This window comes from Ruditapes philippinarum, unplaced genomic scaffold (genome assembly GCF_026571515.1).
Source record: "Ruditapes philippinarum isolate M1 unplaced genomic scaffold, ASM2657151v2 ctg606_1_1_1_1, whole genome shotgun sequence".
NCBI lineage: Eukaryota > Metazoa > Mollusca > Bivalvia > Venerida > Veneridae > Ruditapes > Ruditapes philippinarum.
The window spans coordinates 445893-468366 of record NW_026858164.1 but is presented as its reverse complement, the minus strand read 5'-3'; positions in this window follow the sequence as shown (position 1 = coordinate 468366).

The window sequence follows — 22474 nt, the reverse complement described above, 5'->3', positions numbered from 1 at the left end:
GATGATAAAAATATTTCAACAGGGTTTTCAATGATAATGAACGTTTTTGTGATACCATTTTTTACACTCCGACATGCTCATAAATTTTTAAGAGAAAAGTAAAAAGGGAACAGCTATGACTACATATTTGCCTTTTCATTAATGTACTTATTCACAAGACATTATCAAAATATAAATTTATTAAAAGTGCGATGCATTTCAGCAATCATTTCCCTAAATTACATCAAATCTCGAAAAACAATCCTTGAAATAGGAAATTGTCTCCTTTATTTCCATTTAATGTAACCGTCGGTAAGTCTGAAGCATTTAATATATATGATGTGAGGCGATATTTTCCCGAAGTTGTTTGGATTATTGTAAAAAGTCCCAAAAATGTTTTTTGAAGCAAAAGAAAACATTGCATACTTGTAGGCTAGTCTAAAATAGCACGAAATTACTTAATTTGGTGACTTTAAGGTAATAATAATTATTTTTATATTGATTTAACGATTTTTTTTCGGATGCAATAACATGACAATTACTCCGTAATAAAACACTAGAACGATGTGCAAACGTCTAAGTATTTGTATCCGACAGTGCTCCAGGTAGCGGTCAGGTTCCAAGCTCATTCTTTACCTTAATATATAGTTCGAATCTGTTTGTTTGCTTGTTTGGTTGATTTTACGGCGCTCCAAAACAGTAAAAGTCATATGACGCCGGAACAGGAGAGGTGGTTTTGGCTACCCTAGGGTGTTACAAACTTCAAAGCAACACCAGGGGTCAACAGACCCACCTGCTGGAGCTAAAAGACTCCAGTTATTCGCACCGATTTGTTCACGCAAGGCTAAATAGTGGCTGCAATAATTATGCCTCAACCATTAAAGGTAAATACCTCAGCCACAATGGTATAGTAGGTCAGAGGATGATTTAAAGGATACAAACAGTTCAATATATTTGTACAAAATCTGATGTATTCATCTTTAATAACCATTTTAAAGATTCTACGTCCAAATCTCTAAATAAAAAAATAACTTTTAATTATACAATTAACCTATTATTATCAAGAAAGTATACAGCACCAAACATTTAAAAGATTAAATTGTAATGAAAATTTAAAATTTATGATCAACAAAAATCCAATTTGCAGTAGTTGCAATGTATTTTAAAACCATTGTTTCACAAAGGTGAACACAGCAGTGTTTATTTCTAACCACTAAAGAGAGAACGTTGATATACTGTTGTTGAAAACATTATTGTGTGCTGTTAAGTTGTTGTTTTTTCATCCGTTTCTAGACAATTATTGTTTCAGGTAATCAGTTTTAAGAGAGAGAGAGAAAAACTGCCTTACATTAGTCGAGCAATATATAATATGCGGTATATATTATTTTTGTAAGACTTAAAATGCTAAAAGGCACATTATGCTTCAGATATCAAATTATTCTTAATTCTTTAGAAATATCAAACAAATAAAATATATGTTCTAATAATGTAATAAGAGCATGTCAGATTTTTAGTAACTTAAGAAAGTAGCGCTAAATGTGCATTAATGTGTTATAAATGTAGCAAAAATGTAAACAAATTAGTATTTTGACTTTCAAACAAATTACTTATTCACTATAATTATACTTATTTACTAATTGAAAACAGAGCCAAAAAGACTAAAGATATTTCATGTGTATAGCAAATGAGTTTTTTTTCGAAACTGTAGCAATATACCAAATTTAATTTTTTTTTGAAAAATAGAAATGATAGCATTAATGAGGCATAGGCTAGTGGGCCTTTAAGAAATTCATCTTGACAGTTATGTATAGAATGTGCAGCATTGAAAATAATCCTCAAACGGTATATTATCCGTTACAAATTTGAAATGTAGAACAAGAAAGTGTGACGTTCATCGTCATCTGCATTAACTGATTTACCCACTACAAACATTTATTATAAACATCATCAGAATTTTATAATGGCCTTCAAAAAGTTTTGGTTGTGGTTCAGCATTAAGTTACACAAAGAAGACAAATGAAGAACTCTATTTAAGTTTTGGGAAACTTGTATTAATATTAATTGATAAAAATCAAATACTTGATTCAATCAAATAATCTAAAGATAATGTATTTGTTTAATTAGTGTAAGTGAATGTTATTATGTGTTTGTATTGTACGATGACGTTAAATGCAATTATACATAATTATTGTCTTCTATTTGTATATAAAACATCTACACTAATACTTATGTCATGATTATGTCAAGTACATGGCAAGTATTTGACTTTTTTGTAAGATGGTAGTTTACACCCACTTTGAAGTAGACTATCAATAGTTTTAGTCATTTAACACTTTTTTAATATCATTAGAACTAATTAAGTACTCTTATGTCTCTATTGGTATTACTTAAAGAAAATTAAAAAAAGACAACACTTGACCTGATATTTCTTTTGAATCTTCAAAAAACGGTTATGTTACAGTTTTGATGTAAAGTACCAAGTATACCCTCTGATGTCATAAACAATAGTAACAACTCTCAAAGGAAATAGGGAATAGCTTATGATAGTATAATTATAAATAACACATGGGTTTTTGGGTAACAGTAAAAATATCATCCCGAGGAAAATACTGTTACCCGAGGCGTAGCCGAGGGTAACAGTATTTATACGAGGGATGATATTTTTACTGTTACCCACAAACCCATGTGTTATTTATTTTATTACCCCGAACAAATACTGTGATGATCTGAATTTGTCAACTAAATCTAACAAAAATAAGCCAAGAGAAGCAATAACTAAACTGTCCTTACCTTGCAAGTTTTAAGTGCACTGAAGGCCTACTTGAGAAGCTGTTTTTCTTTTATTCTTTAGGCAAGTGATGATATTTACCAGTCATAAACATAAAATAAGCTGTGTTTTATTCAGAAAACAAAACACTAACCCATTTATAAGGTTATGATCTGTTAAATCTGATCCTTCTGCATCCAGAATATTCTTCGCATGGTTTTTAACAAAGTGCATTTAGAAAATAACGATGATATCCTACAGATGTCTGTCCACCAACTCTATCTGTAACGTTTTACTGGTTAAAATTGTTAAATTATCCTTTGTTGCATCTATAATTGTCTGCATGTTCCAGTTTGACACAAAATTATTTACATTACAATTACTTCCGTTGAAAACGGATGTTTCCTGTTGACTATTCAACAAAAAGATATTTAATACGCGAAAGGGACTCTAGGGTGCAAAGAACTAAATTTTATCCGAGTAATAGTTACTTCGGCGTTGCCCTATCGTCGAAAATAAGAATGAGTCGAGAAAAAAATGGCGGCCATTTTATTTCATTTTATTTAGAAAATAGACCACGTGACCAGATTTTATACTGTTAAAAAATACTGTTACCTATGTAACAGTACAAAATTCGTAGTCACGTGGTACACTTGCATTAACAGTAAGAATAAGTCCCAGAGGCCTATGGGAAATTAACATTACGAAAAAAGTGAGGGGTAATAATATGCAATAACTGATATAAAATTATCCGTCTTTTTTATATATTAAGTTGTATGTATCGTGTATATAGAAACAATAACCTTTTTGACAAAAATAAAGAAAACGATCCGAGACCATTTCTCTAGATATAAACGATTATTTTCTGAAATGGAAATGAAAACAATAGTCTCAATGTTTGTTTCACTTACTTTTTGAAAAGACATAGCACGTTTAAATAACAATTTTAATCAATTTTCTTCAATGCATATTGAGTTAGTCTCTGGGTAACCATTATTAATTAAGAATTTAGAATTATTGAGTGAGAAAGTTCAAAAATTAAATATGTAAATGGGACACTGCATTCCTCTTTATGGTCTCTACAATTTTGCGAAGTTAAAAATAAACATTGAAAGATTAGGATATATACTCCGGATAAAAGTAATTAAGCATCTATAAGTATAATAAAGGGATATATACACAACTAAAAGAGAGTTATATTTCTTAAACAATGCACACCCTGTCACTGGTCTCTGTAACTCTAAAATTTTAATTAATTTCCTCGATAACGTTTCAAGTTATGTTCCGGGAAAGCGTGCGACAGATAGACGGACAGACGGACACAGCGGCGATAATAAACCATATCTTTGAGTGGACAAATAAGTATATTATCAAAGTTTAATAACAACCCTCATTAAAGGCATTGTTTCAACTAACATGCAATAAATAAAACAAATATTTACTGATAACACACTATGATGACAAGTGTTTCTGTTCTAAACAATCTTTCAGCAACAGTAATTACCGGATGCTGCAAGTACGTCTTGTTATTATCTAATTTATATTTGCAAAGGTTATCTTCACTATGTATAATGATTCTAGATTGTTTTGTGTAATTTAAAACTAAAAATAACGGACGACATTGTTTCATGTTGATTTATCGTACTCTTTTCATATTATTCATCTTTATCAAGATGTTGGTTATCAGATTGATAGAAACGGAATAATTATAATAGCTTTATTCACAAAGGGTTACCAATGTGTCTCATTGTATACAATAAATCATTTTACAAATAATCATAGGTCAGTACTGATATAAAACAGTCCCTTATAAAGTCACAATGTATTTTAGTTTTAGGAACACATTTTATGTAATAAGTCATGAATAAATTATGTTGCATATACATGTATATAGTCTTTATACAGTGAGATTATATTGCATTAAGGTTTTACCAGAAGTAACTTATTATTTCACAATATTACCTAAAATCTTTTGACAAAAATATATATTTTTAATTATTGAATTATTAAACAAACTAAGTAATAAATATGTCTCTGCAAAAATGACGTTACTGGAGGAAAGTGTGAAGGAAATATTTAAAGAAAGTAAATCGATGTACAAAATTGAAAAGATTTATAAAAAAATTGAAAGGTTTTCTAATCAAAGAAGTCGATTCGTTTGATATTAATTCGATAAATTTTGTTATGTTTGGTCTTTTCCAGTAGTACGTTAGTAAATACTTAGTTTTTATTTCATTATATAAAGTACATTCTAAAGGGAAATGGAATTCATCTTAGAGCTTATTACACATTATACATTTTATTTCGTTTCTTGGAATTTTGTTTGGTTTATGCCATCTTCCTGTTTATGCCATCTTCCTGTTTCTATTAATAACCTAAACGAAACTCTAGACCTTGGTAATGCTATTATAGATTTCTGATTGTTAAGTTTTTCAAGATAAAATCTAAAATTAAAATGTGAAAAAAGAATGTAAAGGGAAGCTCTTGATGAATTGCATAAGGACTGTCCAGTTTTGTATGTAATTATCTCTGAGTCTCTGTTTCCCACTCCCTTATTAACCCAGACATGATAAAAAAGACTATAAGTCTATATTAAAGTTCTATATTTAGATCATCATATTGTGAACCTTTTTGATGTACAAATTTTGTTTAATATTAATAATACTTTAATATTTTAAGCCAAACTTTTAAGATTCTTATCATTCTAAGCTATATTAATTGTTCTCAGTCTTATTGTCCTCAAACGAAGTTACTTTGAATTTGTGACCTTTCTTCTAATATTGATATTTGATAACCTTTCTTGTTTCAATGAAACCCCATTCCTCACATCAATAGCTTATGTGTTATTAACTTGTCAAAAAGATCTAATGTATGCGAAACTAAAAAATGCATATAAGATAAATTTTAGAATTGCCTCTAGTGCTTGCAATGAAAATGCCTCGAATTTTTTGGAAAATATATATCTGGAGCATATAAAAGAATGTGTACATAAAAAGCAAACTATTAAGTATAGTTTTTTTAATGTTCTCCGGGAAGTTCCAATGTGGCTGTTACATTTAATGAATTTATGATTTATGCACTGAAGTAATTTTGTTTTTCCTACCATTATTTTTATTTCATCTTCAAATCACATTTACAAAATGAATATGATGTACTGAGGATCAAAGAAGTATTTGTTTGAAAGCACCATATATACGTTTCTCATTTAAAATCATTTAGAAAATGCTATTTATTATCAAAGATTGTTTCGTGTATTCCTTTCGAAAAGGTAAAAGATACATGCTGTAACACTAGAATAAGATCGAGAGAAAAACATTTTACACCAATGAGTCACGTATTTGTCACTGAAATAAGTTTTAGTCACCAAAATACGTGCTACGTGCTAGTAAAACCTTAATCGTCTCACAATGGCAGATTACTAAATTTCATACAACAGTATTATATTTCAATTTATGTAGAGAAAAGATAAATGTTTAAATAATCTACAGCCGGATGATCAGTCTGTTTTGATTGCAGTTTGGAAACAACACACATTCAGCCATCAGCATCTTTACATTGTTGCATTGTATACTGGAAGAGTAGATGGTAAACTACTAATAACATCATCTCTTAATATTTCATTGTTACTTTCATTATCAAATATTCGTCATAAAAACTGTGCACGCAGGTGTACAATAGCGGAGGAAAAAACATGCATTAACAGATTGAATCATGAGGTTTATTTGCATGTCACTCAAATTGCAATTTAAAAAGACAGTACGGTAATTTCACTGTCAAGTAACATCACACTCGCGTAATCCAGATTTCTTTATAAGAAAACCAAGTAACAAACCGCGAGCGTATATGCAAGAATAGCTAGCAGCTCGGGCTTTTTTAAACAATCTGCGTGATATTTAGAAATAACTTCATGGTCGATTTTTTTAATGTATTTAATATATAGTTCAAGTATGTTAGTCGACATAATTATTCTGATGTCTTCATAAATTTATTTTCAATACTATAAATTAAGACAAAAAAGAAGAAATATCTGTGTTTTCCTCATTTTGTTATTACGTTATGTATTGGCAATAAAACGGAAATTTGAATATTCTTCTTTACATTGTTATGTTTATATAAACTTTTCTGAACAGAGAATGTTACTTAAAATGTTATCTTTAAATGGGTACTTAAAATAGATAAAAGAACGTTAAATAACAGGCTTTAAATATCATCTTGAAATTATTGCACTATTCATGAACACCATTTCTGAATTCTTTCATAATAGAGGCCAAGATATCTGATAACGCAAGAATGTTTATTACAACGTTTATTTTCAACTATTCAGACGTCACGTGACGACCAGTTCTGACTTTTTAATGTTACTGAAACATTGTTTACTCAATCCGATAAGTCTAGACATTAATTGTTTAATGTATGTGAGAGATTGGAAGAAAGAGAGTATTTTGGCAGAATATTTAAGGCTTTGAATGCATTTAAAATAATTTATAAGCTAGCTTTGATATCAAAAGTTCATTAACAATAAACCTACAATACCTCTGATCCCCTTTCAAAATTCCATTTTATTTAGTTCTGCCCTTAGAGCACACGCTTTTTATTACTTGGGGACCATACGCCGCTTTTCATGGAATGGCACGGAAGTGTCACATTGAAGGTTCCATGATAACCGCCGTATGAACACATCTGCGGATGTTTCTAAATTCAAAATTTTACCATTTCATGTTTAAATGTTGAATTCTGCTTAAGCCGGTGCTAGGGGGCGTGGACGGTAACTTGCACTTTCCAGTACCGTCCATGAACAGGCTCAATCAAACCGAGCCTGCAACATTTTACAATTTTGCCGTGTTGGGCTTTCTTTAGGGTTTCTGTTTTTCTCTATTTTACTTATAAACAGTACACGAAAAGTATATTATGATTTATTTCTCTATAATGATATACGAAAGAAAATAAATTGTTTTATCTCTTTTCAATGGTAAAACAAATAGGTTTTAAAGCTGCATTATTTCTATTTTCAGTTTGAAATATGCTACCAAATGTAAGATATTTCTATATTTTGCATATATATTTGTCTAGATAGATATGGATCGATGTCTGTTGTATAATGTACTTAACATTCCTTAACAAAATTGGAAAGCGCTTCTTATTTAACTTCATCAAACGGCAATACTGTGGTTACGCATTTTTAGAATTGATTCGTCTATATTTTTGATTACTTAAGTTTTTTTTGGTGACTTTATTCTGCCCAGATTTATATTCGAGACGTCTTTATATACTTTTTTAGAAACAAAACCAATATGTTCTTTAACTTTAGATTTTAATTGAAAATTTCTCAGCTATTCAAATTGATTGAATTATCAAAGTTATTTGCCAATGGTTTAAATAAGATACAAATGCAATGTTTATGACTCAAAATGTATCGTAATTGAGCCGGTTGATCAAAATGATTCCATTACTTGGACAATGCAATAATTTTAGTGTCAGATTTCTTTCCAGTTCTACAGAAATCGTACCACTGATATCGACAATTCTAAAATTATAAATATAGTTTTTTAAGTTCGAATTAATTTTTGTTATCTTGAGGTATGCTGCTTTAAAGGAACTCGACTGAGATCTAAAAGCATAATAATAACATGAGATTTCCCAATCTTATTTAGATCAGCTTGGACACTTATTTGCAAACGTTAATTAAGAAAAATACAGAGAAATAAATTGCAAATCGTATGTTTATGCTATTCTTAGCATATTTCAGTGAAAAGCGTTTCAACGCTTTTCAGTTTTGGATCATTGACCACAATTAGAATAATTATTTTTGAAAAACGGAGTGAGTAAATAATCTAAAACTTTGCACACAACTTATCAGGGTCTAGATCTACATCAAATGGAACGCTTATCTCAAAATTATTCCCAGTCCGGTCATGTCAAATAAACCTCAGTGGAGGCTTTTTAAGAAGGCACAAAAACATGTGATTATGCATTTTCAAACAAACAAGTGTGCACAATTATGCGTTTTGATAATGTTCATGATTGCAATTATTCATCTTTATTGGTTCATGCAAATGAAATGAAGGTCGTATAAGCATGGTGTGCCTTCAGTGAATTTTAAAGTCCGTGAAATGTATGCATATGTATCACTCACAAATATATAAGAATGTGCTAGTGATTTGCATTATCGTTTATGTGAGAAAAGCTATTGTCACGAATGCAGCTTGAACAAAAAGCCACTACGTTCTTTTACTCCAGAAATCTTGACGTTTATTTGTAAGGTACATAAAGTATTAGTCACAAATCATTTATAATCTTGCGAACATGAAGAAAAGAGGAACATTCCATGTCATATTAATTCAATATCACCTTCTTCATTTTTTATGATGGGAATATTTTATAGACATATTGACAAATTACTTGGTGCAGGAAAACAATGTTCTGAGATAAACAACAATGATTACGGATATACAAAAAATAACAACAAAAGGAATATTTTTGAAACATAAAACACACTAGATTGGAAAACACTTTTAGCAGAATAACCTTTGATCTTTTTATCCGATATTTGAATTGTATCACCCTTTACATCATAATAATATATTGTGTGGATACAAATTCAGCTATAATAACAAATTTGCACACGCTGATGCACTTAGAGAACACTTAAAACAACAATAATTACCGGAAGCTTCAAGCGCGTCAGTCAAGCATTTTGCATCAACATATCTATTTATTTCACATACTTCATATGTCATTAGAATACATATTAATAAGGGAGAGTATTTTGAATATGCATCCGAATATAAAAAATATTTAGGTCAAACTATTGAATCTTCGTGATAATATCAATATTTGAAGAAATATAATTATTACATTTTTATATTTTTGATGTCAGATAATATTTAACATAAATGATAACAATTACATGTACTTGCTTAGTTTATTCATAAAATAGGTAGGAGCGTCCGGTGCCGAGTGGTTAAGGTCGTTAACTGCAAAATTCCTACCCCTTACCGCTGTGGGTTGAAATCCCAACAGGGACTTTGAATTTTTTCATGTGAAGAAGCTGTCCAGCTAGCTTACGGAACGTCGGTGATTCTACTCGAGTACCCGTTCGTGCCTGATATAATGCACGGAAGGGCACTCAAGGTCTTCCTCAACCAGTACTATAAGGCTGGAACATCGTCATATGACATGTACTGTGTCATTGTGACGTAAAACCCAATCAATCAATCAATCAAACAAATAAGCAAACATAAAATAAGTGATCAAATGATCCTACATTGCATTTAGGAAACCTTGTATATTATATTTATATGGTGATGTCAATATGATAAAAAAGAAAACAAAAATCATAAAAAATATCAAGTTAGAGTTTCTTAGAATGAAGTCGTGTAGTGAATTGTAATCTTCATGGAATTCTAACATAAAATGGATGACAAGTCAAAATAAGTTATCAAAGATGAAGAAAGTGGCGGCATGGCCTAGGGGTTAACGCGTCGGACTAGTAACCTCATGATCGCTAGCCGCATTGGTTCAAACCCCGTCAGGGGCAAGTATTGTTTCCTTTAGCAAGAAACTTTACACTCATTGCTCAGTACTGGTTGGTTCCAGGAACAGATTCGAAAGTGTGTCTATAAGCTTATAGCTTCCTACACAATCGAACTAAAATAAATTCTGTATAAACTAAAGATAGAGAAAAAAGAAAGGGAATGTGCCACTGCATAATACGTGACGATATTTCTTTATTGTTATATATACAATGATTTACAATATGTAATGGGAACAACATGTTGTATCTTGTAAGCAATGTTATTGATATTTTTGGCTATTTTTGATGGATGTTTATTTGTTTATTTTATCGTATGCTATAGAAAAAACACTACAGATGAATGTATTATTAATAACCTTAATAACCTATCAATAAGACAATTTGATTAAAGTTTCAGGTTATATCGACATATACAATACTAGTATAACTTTGGTCATTTTCAACATACCAAAAAGGATTGCAAAGATATCACATGACACATTCAACAGTATCACAAATACAATAATACCAGAAAAGCAGTATATAAAAGAAGTAGCAATATCAGCTAGTCTTTCTGCAAGTGAGTGTGGACGAAAACTCGCACTTTCTTTCTTATACCACCAGGACATGAACAATCTGCAGCATTTTCAACTTTGTTGTTTTGGACCTTCTTAGGGATTCCGTTTTCTCTGTTCTTTTTCTCAACTGCATAGCATAATAAATAAAAATATTTGGTTGTTTTACTTACAGTAATGTTGTTATGTATATTAAGGAAAGAAAGAAGATTAATTAAAGGTATATTTCTAATATTTCATTACTTTTACTTATTGACATTAATGAGAGCTTCACGGTCGAGGTTCAAGGCTTTGGAACTTCTCGTCACATTTAATATTGTTTAATTTAAAAGCCCTTTCAACGCATTCCTTTATTTACCAATCAGATAACTGAGCGCAACATATTATTATAAAAAACATAATTTGAGCATAACTATCACTTATGATAATAATATTGATAGCAATAATGACAATAATAAAAATAATTGTAACAAGTGTAACAATGATGAAAATAAAATGATAGTAATAATAATATTGATAGTAATGTAATTATTCAATAGCCCTACTTTCAAACACTGAAATGAAGGGGGTGAATGCAAGACATTATTTCCCATTGCAAACAGTGTAGGATTAAATAGAGATTGGAGTGATAAAACATTATGATAGATGCCTCATTTGATTACTACAAGCATTACTATGAAACCAGAGTAAACATCAAACAAACATATCATAGAATAAAATACTCCTGATAACATGCATGCATTTGATATGCTGTTCAAGCTTTTAGTTGTAGATTAGTATAGATGTTAATATCCTGATAAACCATTTTGATTATAGCGATATGTCAAAGTTATCTATCTTTTATAGCATCTCATCAACGAAAAAAAAACACACGAATTAAAGAGCGAAAAAAATTCGTAGACATGTTGACACGAACGATCAAAGAATAAAAAGCAAATGTATATATATAGTATTTTAGATACAAGTGTTTGCTCTCACGTTTGTAATATTATTGTACTCGTTAATCAGGTCTATATTTTTGTTTTTTAAAAACCCCTCTAAAATTGATGTCGAATTACAATGTCAGTCAGTATGGTTTTTCGTACGTTTTTTTAAATGCATCTCGGATTTAACATATTTTCAAAGGATTTTAATTACACAATTATAGCAAAGAGTAAAATACATAAATGTACGTTGCATCAATTTATCGCTTTATAACGGAGTTTCTACATACAATCGTTCTTCTTTAAGAGATAAAGTTAACCTATACGTACCCGATCGACTTTTTTGTCTGGCAAAAACACATCATTATTGTACTATGGAGGTTGTAATTGGGTCATTAAATAGTGTAAGTAGATCAACAGGTGCTCAGTTTGTTTAAACCTGGCAATAAATGTACCGTACTAATTTACCTTTACATACTTGTGTGTACCCTTACGTCTGTAAACTTTAACAATATGTCATATATCGTGTTTTAAACTTCTAGAAGCTTAGACAACATCTTTTTCTTTATTTTTTATTTAGATGCAACACTTATTATAAGGAAATTGAATGATAATAGCTGCACGGGAAAGTGATTGGGAGGGAAATAGGTTTTATTTACATTGTGCATTTTACATGATATTTATGATACATTTGTAATAACTGCTATTGGTACGCATCGAATGATAAAAACAGATACAATGTAATAAAGATTACATTTATCATTTATAAAAGTTATGTTCTGATTACAAAACAGAAATGTCCCGTTATTTTTGCATCGATTGTAACGAAACGATTTTATTGTTAAGAGGTAAAAAGAACTAGATCTTTAGAGAAAACTTGGGAAGGATTCAACTTGTTACATTTAGTATGAAATCTCACCCGCTTGTATAAAGTTATTAACAGTATTGAATGGTCTTGGCTAAACAAATGGTGTAAAGATACTGTTAAATGACGTTTGCAGTGTTTTCAGTTGATTACCCGGCATCATTCTTCTAACTGCATGCAGAATTATTCCGTTTTGGGAAATCAAAGAATATAACTCTATGTCATCTTTTTGAATAACATATCCATTAGCTTTTGGATGCTTAGCACTCCAAATATTTATATTCGTTTATATACATGTCAGTGCCACAAATTTCAACATGTGGAGTTGCCTCACAAAATGCCACTTGCTTAATCATGTCTGCATGTTAACGGATCAATAAAACCATGCGCTCATGTGAAGAAGATTTTATAAGATTAAAGATATGTTTGATTCCCATGCCGTTGTTTGTCGTAATGCGTAAAATGTTGTAAAAAGTTATTTTCGTATATATGTATATATACAATAAAATGCCTTCATCGGCCAAATTTAACTAAATGTGATACAATAATTTTACTTTTAAGTTGTATTACATAAAGTTATGTAAATTATTAATTAAACAGATATTCTATGTATTTAAGAAATGCAATACATTTAAAATTGACTAAAAAAGTATGTATGTTATGCATGTTTGGTTGCGAAAAAAATATTAACGGTAAAAACTATGGACTTAAGAAACAAACCATTATTTTGCTTCGTACATTTTTTGGACCATTTATTACTGATTTTAGATGAAGATTTAGCTTTATCAACTATTTCATACCACCGCTTGGGGAGAAATGTTTTAAGGTTGCCAGTGTGTCTAGAATACTTTACTCAAAGATTTAGTATCAAAATAACACATGAACAAAATGAATTGTTTTACTATTTTTGGATGTTAACTTTACGAATATTAGTGGAAGTACAACAAAATACGGTTAATGTTCCTAACGACTGGATCATATATCAAAGGGATTCAGATATCAACATAAATTCTGACAGGTAATGGTTTTTTGTAACATTTGATATATCATTTATCAATTTAAGAATGGATGAGCAATGACCTGCTTAGTGCGTTTTGTTGATGTTTGAACACTTTGATGTGATACTTTCTTTAAACAGAATACTAGTATATCTCTTAAATATGATATGATGCAAAAACTAATTTCTTCGCTGTAGACCACGTGTAAAGGTATTGTAGAGGGGTTCAATTTTAATGATAATAACGATATTGTTATTACTTTCTTTTTAAAAGGAAATGCAGTTTACATCGTTAACGCAAAACAAAGCTTCGGGGTAGAACAAAAACAAAAACTAAATGTATTTGTTAAAAGATAAACGGGTATTCATATGTACGTAAATATGCTTTAAGAATGATATAAGTACGTATATATCTTGACAATCAGGGGTATTAAACTTCTGTGCATTTTGCACAGTCGAATTAAAATTATTGTCGTAATAAATTGTGTATGTACATGTAAATAGTGTATGTTTTTACGATTTGCGTATGTAACGCAAAACAGGGATGCTACAAATCGTTTATGCTTTTGCCCGATTCACTGCAGCAGGTTATTTAAACATATAGTACGAATGAACATTACGAGAGTAACTGCTTTGTATTGCACAAAACGAATAGATGTAAATGATTTTTTAAAGAGTATTTCATACTAGTATATTAATGTAACTGTAAAGAGAGGGCTTCCAATATTTTCCTAACACGTGAACAAATATGAAAAGATTTTAAAGTTAATCGAATGAAGTCATAATATAGCTAGGCTGTTCCTTTTATTTGTTAATCGAATCATAATCAGTACAGGATTATTACCTGGAGCTTGATATATTTTCAAGATCACGTGATCTTCAAAAACGTGTTTCTTAAAATATTTCTCCACTATTAAAACCCCAAATCCAACCTTACCTGATTGCGTTTGTCAGAAATTGTTTTGTTCTGCTTCTTTTTTGTGTGGTTGATAGTAATAATCGGGTCAGTAAAGTGAATAAAAATGATTTTAGCATATATACCCTATTGTGACCATAGTATATCTTTAAATAAATAGTTTTTTTTTCTTAAAATTATCATTCGATGAAATGTTTAATGAATCTCCTCCCACGCAGAGAAAAACAAATATTACAGTCGGAAGTCTTTTTACAATTATACTTTCCGTGAAAGAGTTACTAACCTATTTTCCTAAAACATATGAGTAGACTCAGCATCCTTAGTCTTTCATCAGATACGTGTAATCAGTTGTAGGCAATATATCTCAGTGTGCTTTTGTTAATGATTATCAAAGTTTTATGTGTATCTATAGTTTAATTTCGCTGATTTCAATTTCCTATCGCTGTCGATGTATATCCAGCTTATCATTTTTATTACTAGATTTTGTCAGACAATTAAGCAGGTGTCCGTAAATTTAAAATAATCAGAAATAATATACTTTAGCCTACAGATATGAAATGAGTAGAAAACACAGCCAGTACTCTTGCAAACCATTGATAATATCATACAATAATTGAGATGATTACCCATAATATTTGGACTAATTCCAGCATTTTACGCCCTTATTTAGCGGATAAGCCGTGTTGTTAGGACTTATTTAAGCATTGCACAAAAGTCAGTAAATTAGTCCTGTTGTTTGGCATTTCATGTTTTTATTAAAAAGACTGGCACTATTATTTGATATAACATCGGCATTCCATGTCAAAGTCAGTAAATTAACATTGTTGTTTGAACTAATTTCAGCACTTCACGCCAAAGTCAGTAAATAAGCTATGCTATATGGATTAATATCAGCATTTCTTGCAATAGTCAGTAAATTAATCATCTTGTTTGGTTGTTTCATTATTCAGTTGAATGAATAATGTCATCCTTTAAACGTTGCATACCTTTGTCTTAAAGACAGAAATACTAGAATGTAATATTATTTTATTAGAATTGTAAATAAAAAGTAAAATACCTATTACAATAGTTCACTCATTTCTGTCATGTGTTTCACTAATATATCTTTTTCTTGATTTTTCAGGCAATGTTTGATTGTCAGACTTGCTGAACTAGGCAGTAAAACAAGTACATACTCTATTTAAGTTCAGGTAATCATTTTATATCTTTCTTTTATTCTTGTCAATATTTATCATATATAAGCCATTCAAGTACTCGACGTGATTTGAAAGGGTGACAAATATACATGTCAATTGATAAAAAAATTAACTGGGTTTTTTCCCTTACCGACCAAAACATTGTCGTAACTTATGTGTAATCTAAGTTTAACAATTTTACTTGCACCGCGGTATTTTATACATAGACGGAGTGACATGTGAGAATATTGACTAGAGAGCCTGAAAGAACATAGATGATGTGTTATATACTTGTGCTGTTTATAGAAAAAACAAATGAAAGTATTTATAAAGATTTATTCGTCATGACCTTTCAAATTTACAATTAATTTAAAAAAGTATTTGTACATGTATATGTTAAGAATAAATGCCCATATTAATACAGTCGTTATAATTAGTCACTAAAACTGATGACATCAGGACCGAAATAAATATGCTTGGTTGTTGCTGTTGTTTTTTTGTTTTTGTTTTTTTTTGTTGTTTTTTGTTGTTGTTTTTTTTGTTGACGGTGGTGCTTTTGTTGTTGTTTTAGAGGTTGTTATTGTTGTTGTTAGTCGATATTTGTTTGTTTATATTGTTTGTATTTACCATATTAATGTTTATGTATATTTTCTGTTATATTTCTTATTGATAAGTTTTGTGTAAGGATTTTGTATCTTAATTAAAATACATGTTGTAATAAATCTTTTAAATGAATAGCTACAAGGCATACCTACCATTTAAGACAACCTTTGATGGGCTTGAATTATTTCACGGTAGTATATAAGTATTAAGTTGCTTCTGAACATAAGTTGATGCCTTTAATACCATTGATTATAGATAAGTCAATGTCGCCTTTCATATCCAGGTGTTAGGATGACAAAAGGAGACACAGATAATTAAGTGTATTTTAGTCTGTATGAATGGAAGGGATTAAATTCTTACAAACGCTTGGTACAGAATGATAAACATGCCCTGAAAGGCAATTTTGTACCGATTATGTCTGTAGTCAAGTTACGTCGTCTTTCCCTGATCGATTTGTGTCTGGCTGGTGTTAAGCCCCGCAAATTTAAAATATTCAATTAATCCTCAACTTTCCTCAAACTATTTATAAGTGTTTTTTAATTTTCGTGAGAATAAAAGATCACGTAAAGTCATTTTAACTTCAAACATATTGAGTAACAGTTTCTTAATTAAATAAATCATTTAATACTCCTCTGTGTACTTGGACTGATCAGATTTCGTCATGATTTCGATAATACTTTCAGTAATTTTACATATGACATTGGTTCCCTGATACGATAAAAACATCAATGAAAATAAACAATAATAATATTAAATGTGGCGTGTACTTAATTCGCATCTAAGCGACTTTAATCATATTTCTAAATCACGTTGTTTCATATCAAGGCTACTAATGTAAGACAGATACATTCACATTGTTAATCTTTTTACTTTAAAATCAGATTTAAAACGCATTCTAATGTAAACAAATATAATGCAATTATTGACAAGTAAGCAATTGAATATGATGTGATATTCAATATTAATGTGATATGTGATGTGGCATATCATCGCCTCGGTCAATATGACTATCTGCCGGTGAATATCAGATCATATTCAATGGCTTACCAGGCAGTAGTTGTTTTATTATATGAATAGGCTAAGATTTAAAATAAAAATCACAAAAACAGCCTTATACAAATTGTGCCTGTTTTCATTGAAGCGTAGGGAAAAAGACGTTAACAAGATGACGTCTACGCAAACGCTGCGCAAGTCAAGTTTATACTCATCATTGCGGTGTTACTTTAACTATTATAGTTAAGTAATGATATTTTAATTGAGAAATATGCGATAAAGAACAGAATGCAACCATTCTTTATACGCACAAGTAATTAAAAGTCCACGATGCATGGTCATTGAATATGTGCCTCAATCTATTTTTAGATTGGGAAAATCCAATCCAAATGTCTATATTTGTCCCTGCCAGACACTTTTAAGAACACTTACAAAACACCATCAAAATTACAATTACATATTTGTAACATTGTGATAAATAATGTAATAGTTACAAACCTGAAATGTTCTGATTTAGCCAAGTTAAGATGTTCAAGTTTGAAATGGAACAAAAGTAAAATAGCGTAATGGGTCATTTAACTGATATTATCTCTGTTCGATTTCTCAATTTGTATTGAGAACGCATCAAATTGTTTGCATTACTATTTTCCCTTGCGTTGATACATAAATATACAAATGCTCGTGTTGACTACATTCATACCTAGGGACAACAGCATTTCTGTTCATTATGTCTAGATTTTATTGATGTATCGTTTATTATGTTAAATTGCATGCATCAGCAAACTTTATCGCATTTTTCTCAGCATTAAACTTCAAAACATAGAAAGGATATAGATTATATCAACCTCTCCAAAGCGGGATATTAAAGATATAAATCTGAAATTTAAAAGCAAACGATTCAGACATAAACTTTATACACTAAGATTTTCTTTACTGAGGTTTTGCGAGTTAAACAGGTGGAAGTTACTGAATATCAAATGATCAATTATATCCGAATGAAATAAAAAAAAATTCACGTTGTATCAAATATTACATGCATTTGTATTTATCATATATAAGTGATATCACTTTTGATAACAAATACAATTTCTACAAATACCAGTCTTGTAACCATTATTATTATATTCTTGCTATGTACAAAATTAAAAGAATAAGCAATGTTATGTTACAATATAAAGAAGGAAATTGAGTCTCAGTGTGAGTAATTTCTATTATTTATCCGACAGTACAAACGATCATACTTAAAAGAACATTTCGTAAACATAGATATAAAAAATTAAAATATTTATGTCAACTTTGAGATGGATTAAATGTAAAGCATTGGTTAATTAACTTCAAACAACAGTGACGTTGTTAAAGGTATATCATTTGTCCAAATATGATACAACACGAAATATTTCTTTAATTTGTAAGTGTTTGGACAACGTAAGGTACGCGCAGATTTGCAAATAGTATTTCTTTGCTTGTTTCTATTTCTATTTATGTAAATTGTTTGATTTTGTTATTTCTGTTTCAATTAGAGGTACCTTAATAAATACGTATGCAATATAAAATAACCATCGTTATTTGAAGTTATTCGATGCCTTTAAGAGAAATTCAAACAAAGATAACATACGCATAAAAAAGTAATCAGTTACTCAGTGAAGTAGTGTTTCTATTTAGACCATCTATGTTAAAAACGTTTAAATGGTAGAATAAAAAAAATTCAATCTATAAATTATAGACTGTGATATACACATAATTGGCAATCCAGCCAAAGCAAACAGTGAAGCGTGGTCACAGAAAATAATGATAAAAGCATCGGTACAAGAATTTTCATCCTTGTTTATTTGAAGAAAAAAAAACATTAATGACGTTGATATATTGTTTACAAGTGTATTGTATCTTACATGGAACATTTTCTAAATGCACCGGCAAACATGAAAAAGCACCTAAAACTAGCAACAGTCTACATAACATTAACAAATGATAAGTCCGTATACATCGTCATTTAACGTAAACATTTTTGAAGGTGTTGCTATATCCTTGTAAACAATGTGTAAAGGTAAACAATCCTCGCTTTATGATTATAACTTTTTGTGGAATGAGTTAACGCACTGTGCATGTATATGTATACGATTTAACTCTGACACAATGGTCCCCAAACTATGATACAAATGTATAATATAACGCCTTGGCTGGGATTCGGACTCGCGACAATGAGCTTACAAGTAAAATTACCAATTCTTAGACCACTGAAGAAAAGAATAAATATCCTTCGTATACATCATATTGGGACCATACACCGCTTTTTTATGAAACAGCACGAAAATGTCACATTGAAGGTTGCACGATGACCGCTGCGGATGTTTCAAGTATCAAAATTTCTTCATTTTCATGTTGAAATGTTTAATTCTGCTTAAGTCGGTGCCACGGGGCACGGACGGTTACTTGCACGTTCTAGTACAGTCCGTGAATAGGCTTAATCAAACCGAGCCTGCAACATTTTCAATTTTATCGTTTTGGACGTTTTAAGGGATTCAATTGCAGTTTTTTTTCTTTTTGAATGAGAAGCTCTTGTGTGTTATATCTATCTTCTATAATTATCATTAAACTTTTTTTCATCTTATCAGGTACATTGAATCAGCAAACGTGCAATTATCATGCCATCTCCAAAGCAATTTATATAAATAGATAATTAATAAATAACGTAGTTAGTTTTATAAGGAAAAATACCGTCCTGAGTAAATCACGAAACGATTTATACGTGTTATGACCTAGACTTAATGTCGGTGGTTCTGTGTTGCTTGGTGGTGTAGGGGTTGCGTCCATTGAACAGAACAGAAGAACAGAACAGAATTTTGATTAACGTATACAATACATGTACGCCGCTCTTCCTTGTTAATCTTGTTTTTCATATTTTAAACTAATCTTATAACAATATTTTTTCCAGCCTCCATTTTCACATTATGCAGTTTAGATCTATCACGCGTGGAGTGCTCATAGAATTATGTGCACTTATTACATTCTTTTGACCATTTATTGTTTTAACATGTTTACTTTGGTGAACATATCAAGAAGTATTATCAGTAAAAGTCTCATATGAACTTTGTATGAACTAAGGGGCAGGGGACCTAAAAGTGAACAATTTTGTATTTCAGTGTGTATTTCAGTGTGGCCAGAAACACCATTCCAAATATTTCAAACTCTGTTTCACAGGCAGATAACCAGATGCACAGCTTTATTCAATGATATATGACATACATTGAAGAAAATAATAGTTTGCATGCATTGCTCCTTAAAAAAATGACTGACAGCAATTTATATTCACCCCCACACAGCCAAAATCACACCTCAAATATACCAATATGAGCAATCTTCATGAAGGTGCAGAATACTCCAGAATCCGCCTGATTCCTTTAAGAAATATCACTAACACGCTGTGCAAGCTATGGCATTTTCAAAAAATAACCAATAAAGTGTTTGTCATACGTTTAGATTTTTCACAAAATTTATCCGAAATTTCTTACTTGTTTGGCGCCAACTGTCAAAGCTTGATTTTTAACTTTTTCACCTCCATTCGGAGAGTCAGAAATACATACAAAGCTACCAAAATGCTTAGTTTTGGGTAAAAACCCATAAATACTTCTCATTTCCTACACACAAACAAGAAAGAATTACAATGACAGAGAAATATCAGAAGTTTCCAGTACCTTCAAAACACCAAGTCTGAGTTATTAAAAAATTTGACCGGAGCCATCATTCGAATATGTCCCCTGTCCCCTTAATAAAATTCAAATGTATTACACCATTTTTCTGAACAACAGCCACGTTTCAAATATTGAAACAGACGTTCGCGTTGTTTGGTGACTGTCAAGATTTGCTTTTCTACTGCTGCATACCACTAAAATAGAGAAAATAATAAAATGGTACGTTGAGCATATTATATTCTTTGCAAAACAAATGAAAAATAATCGGACTTAAATATGAATTAAAAGCATAATTAATGTGATATATTTGTTACAAGGAATGTATGTTAAATGGACAGTGTGACACATAAAACGACATGGAACCTGTCTGTCTGTCTAACGACGTTTTGCTCAATTACACTGTCTTGTCAAGTATCTAGCTCTGCTTGTCTTTATACACAGCTCATTGGGCGTTGCCCTTTACTATATTACTGTCCTTTTACATACAAACATACTATCGTAATAGTCACGTGTTCTTTTGAAACTTGGAACATTAACTAAACAGTCAATTTGATAATGGTTTCGAACCCTTCTTTATGACGCCGACATTTTATGACAACGAAGGTTGAAAAATGGGAAAAAGTATACGCTTAATTTTGGCATTCCCATGAAAACAGATGTGTATAACTATTTCTTGCATATCAGACAGGATTATCTACTGTTTACACCCGATGCTAGGAAACTATATCACCCCCCCCCCCCCCCCCTGTAAAGACAGGTCCCGTGCTTTAAATGATGTCATTGCCTCGCGCCTTTTATGAATAAATTGCGTTCTTATGATGACGTCATTATTTTACCGTTATGAATGAAGTTGTAAGTTTATGCGCTACTAAAAAAGTGCCTAATGAGAATATCAGTTTTCATTATTTATGTTCCGAAAATAATTGACATGTAATATGCAAGAAAGAGTGTCGGCACAGACGGGAATATCTAGCTCTTGGGTAACTATTTAACGGAAACTCGGCAGAGCCTCGTAACCGCCGAAAACACTTCAAAACAGTAAACCTCGAGCTAGATATCAGTGTTGGATTCTTATATATCGTGCCTACTTTAATTTTTCTGCTAAATAGAGACCTTTATAAATATTCTGTGGGGGGTTTTCAGTTCCAAATCAACCCGTTTCCAAAGCATATTTTGATGCTGCTTTTTTCCGTAAAATATCTGGCATTAATGATTATATTTCAACCAGAATAAGTATTATTCTTTAATCATTGTTAATACAAGCTGATTTAATTTTTGCGAGAAAATTACATAGCTAGGTTAAATAGCGTCAGTGATGAATGCATATAAGATAAAGATTTTAGTTGAATATATAGTCATGTAAGCACGGTAATGCGTGTAAAATGTCCGTGCATTTTCCCTTTTTATGCACACTCGGTGGCAAATGGCATATTGATACTTATGTATGTTCAGACTGTGGACCAAAATTATCATTGTTTA